Here is a 16,837-nt window from a genome sequence, read left to right as displayed (position 1 = left end):
TATTTCTGAAACTATACTCATTTGTTTGTCTGTACATGTACATCTCATCTATGGATGTCTATCCCATTCGGTTAAGTCCTTTGTGGTAAATCATATCTCCCCCCCCCCCCCCCCCCCCCTCTCTCTCTCACTCTTACCTTGGAGTGTATGTATGGGAAATGGATAAACGTCCTAATCTCCTTCACCTCCTTCCTCTCTGTCCATGTGTGCTTCCCCCCCCCCCCCCCCCCCCCGCCCCTCCCCCTCCCCCGATCCTTGTATACTACTATAGCAAATGAAACCTTGATTGGGAAAAGAAGTCACTTAAAAGAAATGGGTATGAGAGGCCTCTTCTGCTGCTGGATCTGTGAGGATAGTTGCTTCATTGACAGTATTTCACAGAGTTCTATTTTGTGAACTGGTAGGATTACAAAATTTCAGATGATTGAGATTCCATTGTAGTATTCTAATCATAAGCCAAAAAGCCATAAATACAAATTTCCTGTTCCCTGTCAAAACCAGCTGCAAGGAAGCAAAGAAAACACATAACTGAGTATAAAATGTGTTTTGAAAATTATAAATAAGGAGAAGGAATATATATGAGAGAAATGATTTGTCTAATGCTTTAAATACCCTGATATCTTAGTTAAAACTGACTGCGAGAAAGAAAATAAAGCCATTCATTTACACAGCAGAGCATTTTATTTCTTGCAGTCAATAAGGAAGAAATTTTTGCTGACATCTTTTCCATATTAGCCTATACCCTTCCAAATGTTTATTACAGTATCGTGTAAAACTTTGAAGTAAATTGGTCAATAACTTTTAGAGATTTTTGGTAACAATGTTAAGCAATGAGTTTTCTTTGTATAGTAGAATAGATGTATCAGCCTGGAAGTGTCTTGCTGATGGATGAATATCAGCTTATCTACTACCTGAAAGGACCTTGAGGAATGGTATTGATTTGTTACATTAAAAATCTTCTGTATTTTTCTTTAGACAATAACACCAAACATACCCAATGAATATGATAAGTCTGGGATCTTTTAGATTTAATATACAAACATCAGCGAAGGTATCAGGGCTTTTTCTGGACAGCAGACTATCCTGGAGTGAACACATTATTTGCAATCTTATAAAAACAGATAAAGCTCTGAATATCTTACATGCTGTAAGTTGTGTGGTGGAGAGCCCAACTGGACACACTATCTGTTGTGAATCACCGATCTTTCAAAGTGCCGCCATGCAGTTACGTGGGTCCTCTACATGTGGCGCTGTCTGCCAGCCATGCAGCAGCAGCGCTACCTAAGTGGCCAGCCAGCCAGCGGCCGCTAGACTCGGACTCAGTTATGATTTGACTGTTAAAGTGTACACACGCCATACTCTGTTTACTTGATCTGTGCCTCTCATGTATTGTGTCTTCCTTGAAATATATTTGTTCAACTTGAAGTTATAACAATTGGTGATGAGGTAGCGATTTTTCTTTTCCATTGTTGACCCACACGTTTCCATGGCTACTTTAGAGCAACTATTACAAGGTCTCATAGAGCAAATGCTTCTCACAAATGAGATTCGTGATTTCATCGTGGCATCAAACGTGGTGTGTCTCACGTCGCTGTCTCTACCTCCTTTTCCTCCTTGTGACGAGACGGTAGAGGACTGGTCTGATTACGAAAAATGTCTTCGACAGCATTTCTTGGCATTTCATGTTGAGGACGAACAAACATGTAAGTCTCTGTTCCTTTCATGGATTTCACCAGAAATGTATCAGTTGTTGTCACAATTGGCGCCTTTGAAAGATCCTGTGTCTTTGTCCTTTGCTGAAATGTGCTCACTTCTGTCCGTCTATTTTCAAAAGCAAATGCATGTGATAGCCTCTCGTGTTGCCTTTTATCATTGTCCAAAACAACCAAATCAATCCTATCGTGCTTGGGCTGCTAAACTTCACTGCCTCAGTAGAAAGTGTCAATTTGTTACTGAAGTTCACAAAGAATCCTATGCCGATTCCATGGTACGGGATGCTATTATCCGATCGGCGCCCGACAAAGAAGTTAAGCAATGTGCCCTTCAGTTGGCAAATCCGACTCTAGATGAAGTCCTATCCATCGCTCAGTCTTTTGAAATTTCTCGCACCGCTGGAGCGCAAATAGAGGCATGGGGCAATGTCGGGGAAATACAACCTCTGTGCGATGTTGAGGAAGCGTGTGGCGTGTACCCGCCGGCCGACTTGGCTGCAGTATGCTCCCAAGCGCAGCCTCAGCCTAACTGTAAACAAACCTCTAAGAAACTGCAGCAAAACCCACGGCAACTTCCTTCATGTCTGCGGTCCTTTACGAAACATTCACGAGAAGGCTGTCCACAATGTTGGGCCATGTGACAAAAAAAAAAAAAAAAGGGGGGGGGGGGGGTCAAGTGTCATCCGTTTGCAAATCCGACCGCATACATGATGTTCATGAACATGACGCTGATTCTGATTCTGTGTTGTCTGTCAATTGTACTTCTTCCCTTTCAGGGAAGTTATTCTTCACTGTCCAAATAATTGGTCGAGATGTACACATGCAAGTGAATACTGGTTCTGCTGCCACTATCATCAATTCTCAGACGTATCTTCAGTTGGATTCTCCAATCCTGTCAACTGTCACTCGGCAATTAAGGACTTACAATAAACATAAGATTTCTCTCTTAGGACAATTTGATGCTGAGGTATTTTACAAATCTGTCGTTTGCACTGTTCCCATATTTGTGGTCGACCATAGTAACGCAGAGAATGTTTTTGGTTTCAATGCCTTTTGCGTTTTTGGGTTCTCCATAGAGGACTCTGTCAATATCATCTCTGATGCTATTCCTTATGCTCAATTGGATTCCTTGTCGACGACATTTTCATCCCTTTTTTTCTCCTGGGCTAGGCCATGCAAACGACTTTGAAGCTCATATCACACTCAAATCCACTGCTCGGCCTAAGTTATTTCGGGCTCGGCCCATTTCTGTGGCCTTTCTTGATCAGGTCAAACGGGAGCTGGATCGCCTCACTGCATCAGGGGTCCTGCTTCCTGTCACTTCCAGTGAGTGGTCCTCTCCTGTCGTCGTTGCTAAGCCAAATGGTGATATTTGTCTCTGTGGCAATTTCAAACCCACTGTAAATGCTCAATGCCTTATCAACACTTACCCTATGCCTCAACCTGAAGAATTGTTCACTAAACTTGCTGGAGGCCAGTATTTTTCTAAACCTGACCCGTCAGAAGCTTATCATCAACTTCCTCTCGACGCTGCTTCCCGGCAGTTTCTGTCCTTAACACGCCTTTCGGCCTCTATCAATACCAATGATTGCCATTCGGGGTTGCCAGTGCCTCTGCTCTCTTTCAGCGATTCTTGGAACAATTATTGCTCACTGTCCCTGGGTGTATAAATTACCAGGATGACATTGTTGTCACTGGCTCCACCACTGACGAACATCTTCAAAATCTCCGCACACTTTTTCATGTCTTACAGACTGCCGGTGTTAAGTGTAATCTTCAGAAATCAAAATTGTTTTAGGCATCTATCACGTACTTGGGGTTTCAACTCTCTCAGGATGGTATTTGTTCACTTCAGCAAATTGTCGCTCCGATCGGTGCCCTTCCTCGCCCTACATCTGTTAAGGAACTGCAGGCCTTCTTGGAGAAAATAGCATACTATCACAAGTTTTTACTGTCTGCTGCTTCAGTGGCTCAGCCGTTGCATCGCCTGTTGCATAAAAACGTGCCTTTTCACTGGTGCGCGTCATGCGATGCGACTTTCCAGAAATTGAAGACTATGCTGAAACAGGCCCCGTGCCTGGCTACTTATCGACTTGGCCAACATCTTGTTCTTGCCACGGACGCCTCTCAATACGGCGTCGGTGCAGTCCTTGCGCACCATTTTTCCAACGGTTCTGAACAATCCATTGCTTATACCTCCAAAATGCTCACGGGTGCCCAACAAAAGTATTCTCAAATTGAAAAAGAAGCTTTGGCAATTATTTATGCTCTCATAAGTTTGGTGTTTTTCTCTATGGATCCAAATTTCATCTTGTTACGGATCACAAACCACTTGTTTCCTTGTTTCATCCATCAATGTCACTTCCCAACAAGGCTGCACACCACCTCCAGCATTGGGCTCTTTACTTGTCTCATTTCAATTATTAGATTCATTTCAATTATTAGATTCATTTCCGGCCGATGGCACAACATGCGAATGATGCGAATGCTGATGCACTGTCTCGCCTTCCCATGGGTCCTGATCTGGCATTCGATAGGGACGAACTTTTGTGATTCCACCTGGATGTTGCCGAGCAGCGTGTTGTGGACGGGTTCCCCATCACCAGGGACCGGCTGGCGGCTGCTACGGGTTCTGACCCTACCCTCTCCTGGGTTTTACGCTAAGACTTCTGATCCATTGAGGAACTACTACACTTTGCATTACCGCCTCACTGCTAGGGATGGTGTTATCCTCCTTTCCACCGAAAATATTTCGCACGTGTTGTGGTACCTGCGTCTTTGCGTGCTTTGGTCTTGCGCCTCCTTCACCAAGGGCACTGGGGTGTCTCTCGCACAAAATCTCTGATGCGCCGTCATGTGTACTGGCCCGGCATCGACTGAAACCGCACACATGGTCGCTGCCTGCGGCCCTTGTGCGTCACAGGCCACCGCCCCGAAGTCATCTTTGTCACCGTGGCCTTTGCCTGAGAAGCCCTGGGAGTATATTCATGCTGACTTCGCGGGACCTTTTTAGGTACTTATTGGCTTCTCGTTATTGACGCCTACTCTAACTTTCCTTTCATTGTCCGTTGCACATCGCCTACCACCGCGGCAACCACCAATGTTCTAGCTTGCATTTTCTCTTTGGAAGGCCTTCCCTCTACTCTTGTTACTGATAATGGTCCGCAATTTGCCTCTTCCGATTTTGCGGATTTTTGTGCCCGTCATGCTGTCATGCATGTCACGGCCCCTTCGTTCCATCCACAGTCAAACGGTGAGGCTGAACGACTGGTCCACACATTTGAGGCTCAGATGAGGAAACTCCTGACTTCTTCCGCTGCTGATGATGCGCTTCTCCAATTTCTGGCTTCTTACCGTTTCACCCCCATGGGTGACCACAGCCCGGCTGAGCTCTTACATGGCCGACAGCCCCACACGCTACTTCATCTTCTGCGGCCTTCCACCTCATGGCTGTGGGTGCCTTCGCTTGGCAGTTCACCGACGACGACCTTGTATGGGTACGAGGATATGGCAGGTGGCCAAAATGGAGTCCTGCCCGCATCTTATGACACCGTGGCCAATGCCTGTATGAAATCCAGAGAGACATGGGTGTTGCAGTGCGTCATTCAGACCAGCTTCGGCCTCGTGTTCCAGAAACGCCTGTTCCAGATGCCGTTACACCACGTTCGGCTCTACGTGATGCTCGAGATACTGGAATCTTTCATTACTCACAACGCAGTCCTCTCACCATCATATTGGTGCCAGCACAGGAACTGATGCCACCAGGAGATGTGCCCATGCAGATGACCATCATCTGTCAGAGCAACTCTACTCGCTTCCTTCTCCTACGGACGCGGACACATGTCTCCTGTTATAACAACCGGACTTCCCGCAATGGGCAGATTGGTGCACAGAGCCCCAGCAGATTTGACCCTCATGTCTCCTGTCATCTCAACCCGTTATCATCGGGGACACTTCCGTCCGTACGGGAAGCCTCCTCCTCAAGACTTTACAGCCAGCCAAACAACACCTATGGACATTAGCAACCTACAGGCCACCTCCATCAGGACCTGTGGAAAAACTTCAAAGGGGGGGGGGGGGGGGGGAGGGGGGGGGAGGAGGGGCAAGTGTTGTGACTCACCAATCTTTCAAAGTGCCGCCACGGAGTTACGCGCGTCCTCTACATGCGGCGCTGTCTGCCAGCCATGCAGCAGCAGCGCCACCATGCGGCGCTGTCTGCCAGCCATGCAGCAGCAGCGCCACCTAAGCGGCCAGCCAGCCAGCGGCTGCTAGACTCGGACTCAGTTATGATTTGACTGTTAAAGTGTACACACGTCTTACTCTGTTTACTTGATCTGTGTCTTTCATGTATTGTGTCTTCCTTGAAATATATTTGTTCAACTTGAAGTTATAACACTATCCTCTTATACTATGGACTAATATGCTCTGGAATGGACTACAAAACTTTTCTGTTTTGAAACAATCCACAATATGTACCAGAAAAACTAGAAGTGTCTAAGAGCAACTATTAAAGGAGATTCTACTACTCTCTTTTCCAAAGTGAAGGTTGAGAAATTTGCGCCCATCACAGTCACAGAATCAAATGAGCCTCTGGTTTAGACCTTCCACTGAGTTCTAAACCAGATGACTGCAATTGACTCAGGGTATAACAATGCAAATGATGAGCTGTGCATGCACTCATTGAGTTATGCTAGCTGCCTTCATCAGTTCAACTAGCTACCTTAAAGAGCCAAGGATGGCCACAGAATACTGAAGGAATGTGTCTTCCTGAGGACCACATTGGAACTTACATTGGTTTACCTATAACGGTACGTTTTATTTCTTCTGTCTATTTTTATCCATTCATTCGCCTAAATAGTTTCCAGCAAAGCTTAAAAAATGGTATGCCCACAGCAATGAAGCCCATGGAGCTAGTGAAAAAAGATGAAGAACATTAATTTTCTTATGTTTGTAAAAACTCCTATCAGAAGTTTCACCGATCGTGTACCATATATATTTTCCCTGTCCATGATCGAGAGAGAATGTGGATTTCTGTTTAGTTCAATAATAAAGAAAACTACATTAATTCTTATAGTATGAAGTCAACTTCTTTACTAGTTCCATATTTCATCTGATCTACCTAGCTATGTTAACAGTGTCTGTAATACTTCGGAGAGGCAATAAATTTAAGCACAGCAAGCTGGTGGCCATAACAATGTCTTCAAAGAAGAATCTGAATGGTGGGCTCCATATGGTACCCAAGTTGTGCAGCGATCGTAAACCATAAAATTACCAAATAATCAGCAACCACCCGCAAAATCATGTTTTTTTTATTTACTTTTGCAAATCAATTTCAACTGATTAACAGCCATCATCGGTGCTACAAATACAAGAGTAAAAATAAAAATAATTAATAACAGTGACCAAATGAATAAATGTAAATCATCATCATCAGTTATCTGCAATATTAGCAGGTCCTTTGCCTCTCCATTTTCTGCGATCCATTGCTTCCTTCTTAAGGCTGCTGTATGTTGTACCGTCCATCATGTCATCCAGTATCTGGAATCTCTTCCTTCCTCGCTTCCTTTTCCCTTCTACATAACATTCTAAAACTGTTTTCATCAGTCCGTCATTCTTTCTTAATATATGCCCAATCCAATTTCTTTTTCTTCTCTTTATTACATCTAGAAACTGCCTTTTCTCTCCCACTCTTCTCAGTACCTCTTCATTTTTTACTCTGTCCATCCAACTTATTCTTTCCATCTTCCGCCATGTCAAGATCTCAAAAGCCTCCAGCCTTTCTCTGTCTTTTTTCCTCATAGTCCATGTTTCAGCCCCATATAGAAGAACACTCCATACAAGACATTTTATGAGTCTCTTTCTGAGTTCTCTGTCCATACCGCTGCAGAAGATTCTCCTTTTCTTATAAAATGCCTCTTTTGCCATTGCTATCCTTGTTTTAATTTCTGTGGTGCACTTCCAGTCGGTGTCTATCCTGCTTCCGAGATACTTAAAATTTTGCACCTGTTCTAGTGTTTCTCCATTCAGCACAATTTTTATTTCCTTATTTCCTCCTATTGCCAATACTTTTGTTTTATTTGTGTTAATTTTCATTCCATATTTTTTTCCGTTAGTTGCAATGGTGTCCACCAAATCCTGTAATTCTTTTTCCCCTGTGGCTAGAAGGACCATGTCATCAGCAAATCTCAAGCACCCTACTCTTCTTCCTCCAATTTCTACTCCTTTGTCATCTAATGAGCATTGGTCAATCATATTTTCCAAGTACAGGTTGAAAAGAGTAGGTGATAAACAGCATCCTTGTCTTACTCCTTTCCCTAGTCTGATCCAGTTTGTACTTTCTCCTCTCACTTTAACTGAAACTTTTTGATTAAGGTACAATGAGTTTATAAGTCTTCTGGTTTTCCAGTCCACTCTCTTTTCCCTCATAATAGTCGCCAGCTTGTCCCAAACCACATTGTCAAATGCCTTTTCTAAATCGATGAAGCACATATATAGGTCTCTTCCTTTTTCAATAAACCTTTCTCCCAAGATTCGTAGGAGCCCTATTGCGTCTCTGGTGCCCGTATTCCGTCTAAAGCCAAACTGCTCCTCGCCGACATTCTCCTCTATTACTTTTTCAAGTCTTTTATTAATTATTCTTAACATCACTTTGGCTGCATGTGAAATGAGGCTGATTGTCCTGTGCTCGCTGCATTTCTTGGTTCCTTGTTTTTTCGGTAATGGAATCATTACTGTTGTCAAAAAGTCCTCAGGTCATTCACCACTGTCATATATTTTATTACATAACCTCAATATTTCTCTTATTCCATTGTGGTTCAAGCATTTTAGTATTTCTCCCAGTATTGTATCTGTACCTACTGCTTTGCCATTTTTCATTGCAGCAATGGCAGACTTTACTTCTTCCATTATGATGGTCGGTCCTTTCTCTTCATCACTTACACTGTTGTGTGATTCAAGTTCCAGAGTTTCTGGTTTGCTATTTGTGTCATATAGCTCTTTTATATATTCTTCCCATCTCTGGAGGACATCGTCACAATCTTTATACACTACCTCTTCGTCTTTACTCAAAATTTCCATAGTAGCACTTCCTGCTCTGTTTTGTTCCCATGTCATAGTCTTTACTCTGTTGTATAGTAAGTCGTATCTTCCTTTCCTGTCCAGTTCTTCAATTTCATCACATTCCTCTTTTAGCCATTTTTTCCTAGCCTGCTCTGTTTCTCTTCGCAGTTCGTTATTTAACCTTCGGTATATCTTTCTTGCATCTTCAGTGTTCTTGTTTTTCAATTTTCTTCTCTCCTACATCTTGGAAATCATTTCTTGTGTGACCCATGGTTTTTTTGACTTTTTCCCTTTTACATATCCTATATTTTGCTGTCCTGCTTTAATGATTCCTTCTTTCAGCATATTCCAGTACTCGTTGGCATTGTCAGGTGCTTCTTTGTCTCGTAATGTGTTTAGAAAGTCCCGAGACAGCATTTCTGTAATTTGTTCTTTGTTGGACCTTGTCTTCTCTAGATCCCATTTCTTCACCATTGTCGCCTTTTTCAGTTTTTTCATTCTTATTTCTATTTCTGCCGTAAGTAAGTTGTGGTCACTATTAATATCTGCACCTGGTAATGTGTGCACCTTCTTGATTCCATTCCTGAATCTTTCTTCTACCAGTATAAAATCGATTTGGTTTCTATATTTATCCCCTGGTGATTTCCAAGTGTAGAGCCTCCTCTTATGGTTCTTGAATCATGTGTTTGCCACTATCAGCTGCCTTTCCCTGCAGAAGTCAATTAACCATTCACCTCTGTCATTTCTCTTTCCAAGACCATGACTGCCTACTATGTTTCCCTCTTTCCCTTCTCCCACAATGGCGTTCCAGTCTCCCATTACTATTTTGCAGCATTTTTCATTTTCGTCCATTATTCTCTCTATTACATTGTACGTTTCCTCTACAATTTGGTCATCATGTTCTGAAGTTGGCATATACACCTGGACAATCAGTAAATCTTTTTGTGCTCCTTTCAGCCTTACACCAATAACCCGGTCATTTGCATAGTCTACATATTCCACACATTTAGCCAATTCCTTTGTCATAATCATTCCTACTCCATTAATTCCTTTTACTTCTCCTCCTGAGTAGTAGAATACATATTCATCTGACTGCAACTCTCCATGTCCATTCCATCTTACCTCAGCAACTCCTACGAGGTCCATATGATTCTTTTCCATCTCTCTTTTAAGGTTTTCTAGTTTTCCTGCTTGTAGCAGAGTTCTGACATTCCAGGTACCAATTCTCATTTTGAGTTTTTGCCTCCTTTCAAGTTGTCCCCCCCGGAGATCCAAATGGGGGACTATTTTACCTCCGGACACTGATTTAACATGAGAGGAAGCCATTTTTTGTGCATAAAATGGAGACTGCATTATGCAGGGAAGATAATCTGCGGTGGTATTCCGTTGCCTTCCGCAGTTCTGGAGGCCGCCCCTAACATGGGATACAGATGCCTTTTGCAGCCGCCCGCTCCGGGTCAGACGCTGCATGAGAAGTATAGGTTGGAAAACGAAAGACCCCTAGCCCACGAAACCTAATAGCGTAAGGGTCGGAAAAGAACAAGAGCTGGCCGAGGGTGGTCAGATAGGAAAGATAAGAGTGAGGAGCCTGGCATAAGTAAGTGGAAGCAATGCCAGGACTCAGCTCGGGGCCCCGTGGTCGCCAGCCACGTATCACTAGGTGTGACTTCCTGAGGTAAAATGTAAATAAAGGAATGTAAAACCAATTAAATGTATACAGACGCATTGCAACATTTAAAATGCACATACAAATTTACCTTTCAACATATATGTTCCCTGAGTAGTATCACTGTCTTAAGCAGAAGTTAAACATAAAGTGATACATAGAAAATTGACTATGACAATGAGAAACCATAAGGGGGCGCTGCAAAGAAAAACTGCCCTCTATGCAAAAAATATAGTGAAAATAAAAATGAGAAGAAGAAATGACATACAAAGTGCAGTAAAATATAATGATAAAATACTGAAAAATTTTACAAAAATGGATACATTGACAAAGATTTTGTCAACCACATAGTACAGTTATATACGCCAAAAAGCGATTGTACAAATAAGTAAAAAAGGAACAAACATAGGTGAGAGGCACACCATAGAAAAAATTTTAAAAAACTTTAAAAAAATTTTTTAAAATTATTTATCATATTATCGAAGAGCAAAAGTTTATCATAATGCCAAAATGTAAAAACGTTGTTGGCATCGATCTAGCGTGCAGTTAATGATATTCAGGAGGATCGGATTTTTTCCGGCAGATGGTGCCACATTGCTGAATGCACATGTAAAGTAAACTAAGTTGAGATAAGAAAATTACGGACACGAACGAAACGGAGGTATTAAAGAAACAAGACCAAATGCAGAAATAAAGTGCTAACACAGATAATTAACACAGGCTCGATAGGATGAATTGAGAACTCGTAAGGGCTCTTACGGTGTGCTCGTATATCATGAGATGTGAATCCACACCATATGTCTGTTGGTGTAGCCGACAAAGACGGCAAAAGCCCAACTAAAGGGCGCCAACGCAAACTTAGTCACAATAACATAATTCATATCACCAATCTATTTAACTTACCCCCCCCCCCCCTTTTTCACTCTTCCCTCCACCACCCCCTTCTCGTTTTTCCTTGTCCTATCATTTCCATTCCCATCAAGCAAATGCTCGGCGAAGAGCTCCCAAAAATGAACTCCCCTCACATTCACCTGCTCATTGAGAAGGCACACGCAAGCTGATCTATGATGACAAAAGATCTCCATATCCTCTAGCAGATCATGATAATTTCCCTTTTCTGTTCTATGTAATAAGCTCACATGTCTCTCAATTTGAGGAAGTTCATGTCCACTATTGACGCCTTGATCAAAAATAGTATCAGTACCTTAGCTTACCCAATCACAAATTTGAAGCATTTTTTAAAGCATCAGAGATTTGGTTTAACATTGTTTTGATTTTTTGGAATGTGGATAAAAAAATCGTAAACAGCAACAATAAGCTGCAACACTAGCATAAAATACATCATGTACTGATCAGGAAAATACTCATAATGAATTTTAAGATTAAAACTCAATTTTATTTCGTATTTATATTTGCAAAGTGGAACCAGTCAAAAAGGTTGTGCCGACAAGTAATAATGAGACCGAAAATGTCAATCATATTGACAATGGCCGAGAACATTACACAAATTCAATTTATGCTGATGACAATGTCTTACCTCATGATGGTACTATGCTCACAGTAGACAAGACTAAATACCAAATCTCATCGAGAAGCATTTTCTCACATGAAGCCAATGAAAGACCCGGTAGTGCGGAATCAGTAAATTTCAATTTCTCCATGTCACAAGAACGTGTTTCAAATGTGATGGAACAAGAGACAGTAGGTTTACATGGCACTAAACACAACAAACCAAAGAAATTGATGAAAAGTTTCTTCAATTTAAAAATGAACAAAAGCAGACATTTGATGGTTTTAAAAATGACCTATCACAGAGGTTCGATAATTTAAGTCAAAATCTATGTAATGACCATTCTAATGATTTAATGTGCAAACTGCAGATATGGAGAAGAAATTAAAGATGGAATTATTCACTGATTTGTCTCAGGAGGTAAACAACCCAGATTAAAAAAAGTTTCATCTATAGACAAGGCACAAGGGGTAATAACAGATAGGCTAAAAATCGTGAGTGACAAGCAGACTCAGACACAAGAGGCTCAGTCAGAAATTTGCATAAATTTAGAAACTATGAGAGGTACTGTTAATAAGTTGCGATTCTATGTAAATATTGGCCAGAAGAAGTATAGGAACTGCCAGTAATACTGAGTAGTTATGATTTAGGCACCATGCTCATAAAGAAAGCACAAGAAAAACTAAAAAAGGAGGTATAAAATTTAAAGGACAGAGCTGAAGCAGGAATGCTAGATAAGGATAAGAACCTTGCACAGAAGGTAATACAATAGCATAAGACCTATGGTGAAGCAGTTGAAAAGGCAGTAAAGGAAAGGGAAAATGAACTGATTGCTAGGATTGAGCTAGAATTACAGGCAGTGAAAGAGAAGTTGCAGAGCAGTCTAATTAACATTGCATACGTCACAAGAGAGATGCCAATAACAAGCAATGAGGTGCAGTCAGGCAGGATAGATAGCGGTAATACTTTCCAACCATTTGTTACCAGCCCTTCAGATAGGGAAGAAAGGAATTAAAAAAATGCAACAGGCACTGACAATGTCAATACCAGTTGTGCAAACATACACTATATGATCAAAAGTATCTGGACACCTGGCTGAAAATGACTTACAAGTTCGTGCACCCTCCGTCGGTAATGCTAGAATTCAGTGTAGTGTTGGCCCACCCTTAGCCTTGATGACAGCATCCACTCTCGCAGGCATATGTTCAATCAGGTGTTGGAAGGTTTCTTGAGAAATGGCAGCTCATTCTTCACAGAGTGCTGCACTGAGGAGAGGTTGGTCGGTGAGTCCTGGCACGAAGTCTGCGTTCCAAAACATCCCAAAAGTGTTTTATAGGATTCAGGTCAAGACTCTGTGCAGGCCAGTCCATTACAAGGATGTTATTGTCATGTAACCGCTCCACCACAGGCAGTGCATTATGACCAGGTGCTCAATCGCATTGAAAGATGCAATAGCCATCCCTGAATTGCTCTTCAACAGAGGGAAGCAAGAAGGTGCTTAAAACATCAATGTAGACCTGTGCTGTGGTAGTGCCATGCAAAATAACAAGGGGTGCAAGCCCCCTTTGTGAGAAACACTATCACATTATAATACCATCACCTTTGAGTTTTACTGTTGGCACTACACATGCTGGCAGATGACGTTCACCGGGCATTTGCTACACCCACACCTGCCATTGGATCACCACATTGCGTACCGTGATTCGTCACTCTACTCTACAGTTTTTCACTGTTCAATCATCCAATGTTTACACTCCTTACACCAAGCGAGGCATTGTTTGGCATTTACCTGCTTGATGTATGACTTATGAGCTGCCACGCAACATGAAATCCAAGTTTTCTCACCTCTTGCCGAACTGTTATAGTACTTGCCGTGGATCCTGATGCAGTTTGGAATTCCTGTGTGATGGTTGATGTCTGCCTATTACACATTATGACCCTCTTCAACTTTTGGAGGTCTCTGTCAGTCAACAGACAGGTCAGCCTGTACGCTTTTGTGCTGTATGTGTCCCTTCACGTTTCCACTTCACAGTGGACCTAGGGATGTTTAGGATTGTGGAAATCTAATCTACAGATATATGACACAAGTGACACCCAATCACCTGACAATGTTCGAAGTCCGTGAGTTCCGCAGAGTGCCCTAATCTGCTTTCTCACGATGTCTAATGACTACTGAGGTTGCTGATATGGAATACCTCGCAGTAGGTGGTAGCACAATTTGATTTGACTTGATTTATTATTGGTCCTGTAGATCATACAATTTGTACAGCAAAGCACATCATGATATAGGACAATGCACCTAGTATGAAAAACATATGTTTTAGGGGGTGTTCCAACACTTTTGATCACATAGTATATCCAGAGTATAATCATGTGCATTCAAATAATGCTACAGCAGCAACAGACAATGCTGCGTATTTGTCTACTGTATTAGTGGATGAGGGTCTGCTCTGTCATAGGCAATTTCCAATTTTCTCAACAGAGGATAAGAGAATGAACTTCGTAATGTTTATCAGAGCTTTTCATAACATGTTTTCCCACAAGTGGACAGAAGCACAAAAGATCTGGATCACTGAGGGGTACACACTGGGCAATGTTTTACCGTGGGCAACAGATATGGCCGAGAGATGCCACACCTATGAGCTATTTCAATGGTCTTTCTAGTCCACAGCAGTCCAAGAGAGGCTACATCAAAAGGTTTTCAACCGATCACCATTCAGTAGTAAACATGGGAGACTAAGTAAATATTTCAAAAACTACTTAAACAAAATGAGGTATTTGACAAACCCATTTTCCCACATGGACATACTGAAAATACTGGAAAGTCGCGTGCCTGCCAATATCAGGGAAAAGTTGATCACTACACCTGAAAATGATATAAGAGTATTTCTTACCTGTGCTCAACTCGATTGACCTAATATATGAAGAGGGGCCATTCTAACCCCTCATTACTTATGTGTTTATTTTAGATTTAAAAATTGGTCCCATATGTTGCACAACCTCCAGTTTAGCACATGGTTTCTTTAAATGTTCAAAATGTTCATCGTTGGTGGCTATACACATAACAGAACGATGAGCGGTCGCCGCAACTATGTCAGTAAGTGTTACAGTGGAGATCGCTGCACATGTCGCTGTAATCTCCTGGCAAAGTTCCAGCATGCATGGCTTATGTCGATAGACATTACCTTTCACAGTTCCCCCACAAGTAAAAATCAATAGGTGTTAAGAGCTGGCAACAGTGGATGGAACTCAATTGGCCCTCTTCATACAATCCAATTACCCGCAACATTGTCATCCAGGAAAGCTCGTACAGCTAGGTGGTAGGGTGGTGGTGCCCTGTCCTGTTGGTAGAAGAACTCTTCATCAGTTCCTTAGGGTGCACGTATGCCTGGCAAAACTGATGTGCGTAACATTTCCAGGTACACTTATCCAGTGACAGTAACATCAAAGAAAAAGTGTCCTACTAAGCCCCTAGATGATAGTCCACATCACACATGAACCCCTGGTAGATTGACCGCTTTATCCACATAAGCATGTGGATTTTCCAGTGCCCAGTACACACTGTAATGCTGATTCATGGTTCCATTAGGTCAAAGCAGGACTTGTAGCTGTACGCTGTCTTCCTGATCTTCCTTTGTGAATATCACAAATCATTCCATGCAATTCAAACTTGTCAATGATGTGTTTAATTGTTAGGCGGGTTGGTGGTTCTGTTTCAAACTCCCACCTCCACTGATGTTACACTTCAATGGCATTAACAAACTTCACAAACCACTTCACAACACATTTTTGTTGCTGGAATGTCAATTGTTTCCTCAATATCGAGATGAAAGTAATAACAAATCAAAAGACAATATCGATATCTTGATAAAAGTCTGACAAAGAGTGTTTGGTACCCATATGCCCCGAGCAACAACAGTAATACAAGAAATAATTATGGTAATGGGGAAAATTAAAAGTACAAAGGAGGTTTCAAAGGAAATCATAAACAGAATTGCAATAGACTGGCTTACACCAAACAGAGGGACTATGGCCAATAAGCAGGTGGCAATAACCAAAACAGTAATTGGCAGACAATGACCACAGGTAGACCATCTGGCATGCCTCCGCCCAGTAATTACAATCAATGGAATAATGATTATGCATCCAGTTTGGGTCAAGGTCAAGGAGAATTTAATTCCACAGCAATACAGGATACAAACCCACAATGTGCAGATAGTTGAAGTTAGCCCCATGAAGACGTTAACCCTACAACGAAACAGGAAAACTTGAACAGGTAATGATAAGCCACAATTTGCAGACCAATAAAAGGGGTGGGGGCATGCAGTTTATTCCAAATATTTTCTCAGATATGACCAAGTGGTAGATATGAAAGAAGAACTGTGTTGGGAAGATGCTAACAAATTAGACAAAGACAATGAGGAGTCAGTGCAAGCTGTAATTAATGCCCAGACATTTGATCTAAATGTATCTATGTATCTGTAGTACTTGACATGGGTACATCGACAAATATAATAACACTAGGTCTGTTTAACGAGCTGCAAAGACGATGTTATACACCAAACTTTTCCAGTGCAGAATTATTGTATACTGAGCACAGAGTGGAGCAAGTCAAAAGGAGTTAAACCTCAGTTTTTAATGCCCATTACTATCAGCATTTTTTCCTCTAAAGAGTATTTTTTTCTGGCAGTGGAAAAACTTTTAGTAAAATGTCTAACAGGAACGGACACCTTTAGACAGTACACACTACAGATTAACATAGTGCAAGAAAATGTTTATTTACAATCAATGAACAGAAGTCATCAATAAATTTAATTAAAACCAGCACAACAAAAAATGCACTCAAACCAAGTCCTGATATGAGAGTACAACTGTCCCGTCCAAAGGTAC

General features: G+C 41.8%; 1 protein-coding gene across 3 annotated transcripts in view; it reads right to left on the bottom strand.

Annotated features, from left to right (window-relative positions):
- Positions 1 to 16,837, bottom strand: part of LOC126481428 (DNA-directed RNA polymerases I and III subunit RPAC1) — a 219,228-nt gene that overhangs the window by 79,246 nt on the left and 123,145 nt on the right. The gene's annotated exons all lie outside the window — the stretch shown is intronic.

The sequence above is a fragment of the Schistocerca serialis genome, chromosome 5, assembly GCF_023864345.2.
Source record: "Schistocerca serialis cubense isolate TAMUIC-IGC-003099 chromosome 5, iqSchSeri2.2, whole genome shotgun sequence".
In the NCBI taxonomy this organism is placed as follows: Eukaryota; Metazoa; Arthropoda; class Insecta; order Orthoptera; family Acrididae; genus Schistocerca; species Schistocerca serialis.
The sequence above is the reverse complement of the archived record's forward strand: the minus strand, read 5'-3'. Positions and strand labels throughout refer to the sequence as shown.